This window comes from Stigmatopora argus, chromosome 14 (assembly GCF_051989625.1).
Source record: "Stigmatopora argus isolate UIUO_Sarg chromosome 14, RoL_Sarg_1.0, whole genome shotgun sequence".
NCBI classification, from domain to species: Eukaryota; Metazoa; Chordata; class Actinopteri; order Syngnathiformes; family Syngnathidae; genus Stigmatopora; species Stigmatopora argus.
In genome coordinates this window covers 8819548-8826096 of record NC_135400.1, presented here as the reverse complement: position 1 = coordinate 8826096, position 6549 = coordinate 8819548, and positions in this window count along the sequence as shown.

Below are 6549 nucleotides of genomic sequence, written 5' to 3'. Positions count from 1 at the left end.
ACTTGTTAATGGACTTGTCCTATAAATGGTAATTCATGTGTGCTTAAATGTAATTGGCTGTAATCGTCATCTTTTGAGATCAAGCATGTAAATGTTTGTGTTATTTTCTGTGTGTTTCGGTTCATAGAAGTAGTAAATTGTCGAAATGTATGCAAAGATTGATTCTGAAATGTTTTCTCCAGATATGATAATTAGATTGCAAAAATTTCCCTTTTTTATACATATGTTGAAACAAAATATCTGGTGTTTTATGAGTATCCATGTTCAGTTGAAAATGTTAGAATCGTGACAACAGTACACAAAGGTAGTTAAATGCTTAAGACTACCATTTAGTAATGCAGTAAAGCTGCACATATCTCTCTATTGAGAGCTGTCCTTGGTCCTGATATGGCCCTCTGCTCTTCCTGAATCTTCAGCAACATCCCCCTCACAAGCAAACACATAGACACCATTGATTGACATCCACGTGCTCTCATTTAGCCTCACTGGCTCCGTGTGTGCTTCTAGCTGAAGCCTTGGGTTTCTACATGATTGGTGGAGGGTGAGGTTGTTGTTGTTGTTTTTTATTCTGTATTTATTGTAGTGGTAATAGTGTGTTGGGGAATCCTCAGAGGGCCTTGAGCAAAGGGCATGCTGGTAAAGAAAGCAAGGAGTGAAAAGAGGAAAAACAAAACATCTGTGCGATAATTGGACTCCCCTTAGTATTGCAACGCATACATTGACATCTGTTTGATAATTGGCTACCCTGGATCCTCAGCGTGTGTCATGCTAAATGCCGGTTTGGTGGAAAGCAGGGGGAAAAGAAACAAATGAAGGGGGTGGCAGAAGTGGGAATATCGGTGTGTGAGTTAGTGCGCACATGCATGAGTGCGGTTCCTGACTGGGGGAAGGGAAGCAGTGATTTGTTGGTATTGTGAAAGAGCCACAGGTCTCTCGTGCACGCATTTAATGCCATTGTCTCCTCCGTCTCTTTCGTGAAAGAAGACCCCACTGATGCATTGCCCCCGAGCGGAGCTGCGTTCAGTTCACAGCATACATTTAGCTCGACAGATGAAAAAATATAAGTGCTAAGTGTCAAGTGATTGTTTACAGCCTCGCCTGCTCACCCCTTGGGGTTTTCTAGCACGGTGATTTAAGCCACAGAGCCAGAAGTGATATTAGCTGCTTCCGCAATTTGTTCAGAGCTTTAGAGGGGAGAGGCCGTCAGATTGCATAGATAAATATGTTGAATAATTGATGCGGCGCGTAGCGGGGAGCACGCAGGAGATTGTGGGCGATGCCTATGCAGCCCTGCAGACACTCTGTCTGTTTTGTTGAATGCTTGATTGCGTTCTATTCTCACTGGGTCCACATGCACCCGACCACAGCAACAGGTTTAGTTCTATCAGTGTCATTGACCTAGATAGACATCCAATTATGTTTCTCTTTTCATCCTTGTGAGGTTTAAATGAGCGTATCACTACTAGATGTCCAATTCATTAGAACTGGAAGAGTGGCAGCGATGGAACAATCATTCATTCGCTGCCACTCTCCCAATTCAAATGGCAAGCGCTGGATTTAAAAGGGAGTGAGCACAGGTGAGAAATGAGTTGCGTGAATTATTGTTTCAAAACTACTTCCGACGCAGAGGTTTAAGCTGCTGTTTAAAGAAACTAATGCCCCATAATTCCCACCTCTTCTGTAATCCTGCAGATCTATACAAGAGTGTCAGAGCTTAGCATAAAGTGTGAAGGATTAATTTAGAGCTTTCTCTCAGATGACAAGTCAATGACTGAGTCGGTGGAGACCAGCTGGACACGAGCAGCGGGACTTTTAGGATGAGGGATCTGCTCTCACAGGAAGTGAGAAAAAGCAGGGGGAATCTTGGTTGGTCTTCACTCCACCATCTCCCTAATGCCGTTTAATGTGAGATCTTATGGTGAAGCGGTAGAAGCTGATGAATTGCTAAAACACAGTCTTACCTCCTCAGAGGAAGGCTAACATTTTCAAAAACCTTTTACGATGTCTTTTCAACCTTTTTCATCACTTTCCTCCCTTTGAAAAAGTGCGGTATTTCACATGCAAAGGTGTTTCGAATAATAGTAGGAATTACTCCTTTCATGTAGTCTCTTTCAGTACGGAGGAATGTGCCGCAGTATTCTCCAACGTTTGATTCCGGGGGCTTGAAGATGCGAGGGCAGAAGGATGTGAAGCCTGCTTATCTCTTCCTGACACAGCCAATCATGTCGTAGAATGACAGTCTGAACCCAGCTGATACATACCCCTTTCCTCTTTTTACAATCTCTTTTTCTCCCTGCATTACTCACACACAGGCACATCACTCCATCTTGTTCTTTCAATTTCTTCCCTTTCATCTTCTTTGAAATTACGCACTTTTTTTCCATTCTCATTTGGCTCTTTGACATTCCTGACTTTCCTCCCTGCATTGGATTGGGTTTTGCCTTGTTGCTTTTTTCTTTTTTTCCTTCTCACACATGTACACAAAATCACACATCCATGTGTCCTCCACCTTTCAATCCTCCTGTCATACTTTCTTCCTTTTTTAATCTTTGTTGCTCTGTTGCTTACTTTCTTGCTCTCATGTTTACAGCATGGGGCCCCGAGCTGAGAGCACTGCGGGGGCAGCCCCAACTGCCTCAGATGCGTGCAACTGTGGTGCTCACTGATAAAAACAGGAACGGGAATGGAGACGTGCGCATCTCCCACTTCTCCACTCGCACTCAGTCAGGGTTTCGTGACTTAAAAAACATTATTGCACCTTTGTGCACTATAGAAAAGTGACTACTCGTGTAAGCAATATACAGCACTTGACAATTTCTTAGTTTTTTCTTTTTTTCTGTTGCGTTTTACCCTGAGCTAACTGACATGCTGAAACTGCGAAATAATATATTTTTTCTTTTTTTGTACTTTGCAATATATTAGGAAAAGTATTGACAAGTAGCGTGAAAAACAAATTTTCTCCACATTGAAAGATGAGTATTCATAGCCAGTCCTTACTTATATATATCTATATCTATATATATATATATATATAGTATATCAAGCATCCACATATCTGCATATTCATGTAAGTTCCAACATTTAGGTTAATATATAGTACAGTTGTATTATTTCTACTTTAAACAACAAGGTGCCCCCCGCTCCTTCTGTATGTATGTGACTTACAAGGTGGTTTCTAATAAGTACCAAAAAAACTAACTTTTTTTGTTTCCCCCCTCCGTGCAGGACCTGTTCAGTTTCCGAAGCTTATGAAATCCCCACCCTTCCCTCCAGCTCTCTCCTGTGTATGGCATCAGACTCAAAAGTGGGGGGATGGTAACAGACGCTATAGAGGGGAGAAAAGGTGGAGGGGAGAGAGGTGGTCTGACCATTTGCTCCCGTCTCGACCACGGGTATTCTTGGGTTGATAATACAGATGTCGATGTTATTGCTTGAGAATACGCGTAGCTGAGCGGAAGCGTTTGTCGTCGGCCGCAGATATTCCTCCATTGTGATGGGATGAGAATCGACGGTCTCAATGCGAGGAGCATTATTCTTGTTCTCCCAAAGTCCTGCTCGTGGTCCCCAGGCTCGCAACACTCCTCCACCCAGCATCCTTCTGGCCTCTGCAGGAAGTAAGAACCTTCCAAGCGTGCATCACACACCTTTTCAGCTTGGCTTGTTCATCCGCTTGACAGATGCCCTTATCAGAGTGCATGGTGAAGAGGGGAATCCAATAAGTGCACACGGTGGAGGGAGGGGTGCAATTGAGGGGGCATTGAGGAATCGGTGCAGGGCGGTGTAGGCAGGGAGTCTAGGCCCCTGATGGCAGCGAGACACGACTATGCTCGACAGGACAGCGGGTCCGGCAACTGCACTTGCTTCTGTGTATAAGGTCACAGTCAAAGAGCAAATGCAATATCTAGACAGGCTGCCTGGCTGGCGGGCAAGCAGGCTGGCGGGCATGTGGGGGGCATGGGCAGAACACATTTAGAAAGTCAGAGATAAATCTTAGTCTACTTTCAAATGCTCTGCAAAGAGGAGAGAGACAAGCCAATGTGATTAACAGAACAAACTGGTAAATGGGATGAGAGCATGCTGAGAACAAATCACATTTTCTTAGAGGCTTGGGTGTTATGAATTCCCTTGAGGTTTTTTTTATTGCCAATGACTAATTTTTTTTCATAGTTTTGCTGTTGTTGTTGTTGTTGTTTTGACAGAAAGGAAATCTAACGAACAGTTATTCAATGTCTCATTCCATCAGGAAAAGCTTGGTTGTTTGTGAAGTTCTCACCACAAATATAGCAAAGAAAGATAGTTTTGCACAGTTAGAATTTTGTCAACACTTTATGGAGCAAGTGACTTTTTAGGTCATTTGAAAAACAACTTTTCTTATTGATCTTCTTTGTGGGCTGTGGGAGGAAAACCGGCATACCCGGAGAAAACCCACACAAGCCCAGAGAGGTAATGCAAACTCCACACAGTGAGGACCCATGTGGGATCAAGACTTCAACCCCAGAGCTGTGTGGCCGATGCGATAACCACTCTATGACCGGGCTGCCCCATGACATCTAATTTGTTTAAATTGGACGAATTTGCTGTGAATGTTTGAATGCCATTGACTACGCGAGACGTCCAATTAATTTCAACTGAAAAGGGCAAATAAACATTCAATTCATTTAATCAATACCAGTAAAAATTGATTAAATGCCTAGCGCCGTCACTGGTAGCCAATGAGTTTAAAGAGTACTTTACAAAGGGTTAAACTTGATTGAGGCTTCCTCTGTCTTTTGTTCTTGTCTTCGTAAATTAGTGGATGGAAGAAAAAAAACATCGGGAAAAAAAATCATAAATCACTGTGTAAAAAGTTTTTAATTTTTTGGCCATATAGCCAAGCCTTATGTTATAAAATCTACACACACAAAACTATAATTATTTACTATTAACTAAATGATTAAGTAAAACGAAGAGGGTGGTATCTGTCTGACTTCCTTGAGTTTTAGGGCATGAGATCATGTTAATGTTATTGAGTGTAATGAGATTATTCAAATCCCTCTATTCCACAGTGGGCCAATGTGATAGTGGGGCACATCCATGTAAAAGGCCCTTTGACAGTAGCTGTGTCTGTGTGTTAAACCCTGAAAAATCCCAGCCAAGAGGATTCGCCACGCCACTCCCCAAAGACTCCACATACACCAGAGCCACTGTCTCTAGCTCTTTGTGCGCAAGCATGAGCGAGCACCTGCGTGCAATACTTCGCACTCCCCTACCACATAGCAATTAAAAATGTAATTGATTTCCTGCATTCCCCGATCACTTGCCTTACCATTTTGATTACTTGCTGGGCGTATGATGCTGAATTCACACATAATGATGACTTGTCTCTGAGATGATAATGTGAGACTTATATTCTTTCAGCAGTTCACATATAATTCTCTATACAATAATTGTTTATTTATGAAAAAACAAAATGTAAAATTACTTCAGAGAGCTCTTTGTGGCTGTTTGTAGCAGATCATAGAAAATGATTGAATAGGGTTAGGGTTAACCCAAAATATTACCAATATGCGATACAATGCAAGAATTGTGTATTATTAATAGAATTGAGTTTTTGATGTCACCAGCAGAAAAGAATCAATATATCACTACACTGACACTGCATGTTCATCACTTTCTGGAATATTTGAACCTTTCTTGTAAATGAGTGACCAAAATATTAAAAACTATACAAAAATAACACCTCTACAAAATGCCAGGGAAAACTTTAATGTAAGTTTTTACCTTGATATACTTTGAGCATATGCCTTTAAAAAAGAATTGTAGTAATAAGTGATTACAGTACTAGGTGCTCATGTCATCACTGGTTTAACTGAGTTTAATACAGTGCATTTCTACACCATGGCCATGGTTGACAACAATACTGAATCCATTCATTCGCAGGTTTATATAAAAAATCAACATTTTTATCTTCTTAAAAAGCTGATGAGTGTGTTGTGTATAATTTGCATGTACACGCTGATTTTTCATAACAGTTTCCAAACAACCTTGCAATGTTCATGATGAATAATCAATTGTACTACTTTTGCAGCAATGCACTATATAATCATGTTGGCTGCCTACATAGCCAGTGCTTCTTTCACCTATAATTCATCACTGTTTGCTTGCCACAGGGTGGACAAATGAACATAATTAATCTTCATTCATACTCTTTTATAGCAAACAAGAATGTAACAAAATAGTCAGAATGGTCCTTACCTACTTGAATAGTCCAAGCCCAAAGGAAAACTGAGACTTTATAGATTGAATTGACAAAAATAAAATGTACTGATTTCTTACATCTAGATTCCTTTATTATTTTTAATAGTTTACAATATTTGTTTTAGATAAACCTAATTTATGAAAAAGATTTGTGGTGGGTCACTCACTCTATTACAATCACCCTGAAATGTTCGTCCAAGATGAGAGAGGAAAGGCTGTTGGAATTTGATGGAGATGACTAAAAAGAGAAAAGATGCCGCAAGTTTAGGTTGGCAGCCATGGGTAAGAAAAAGAGCAGGGGATGTAGGGGAG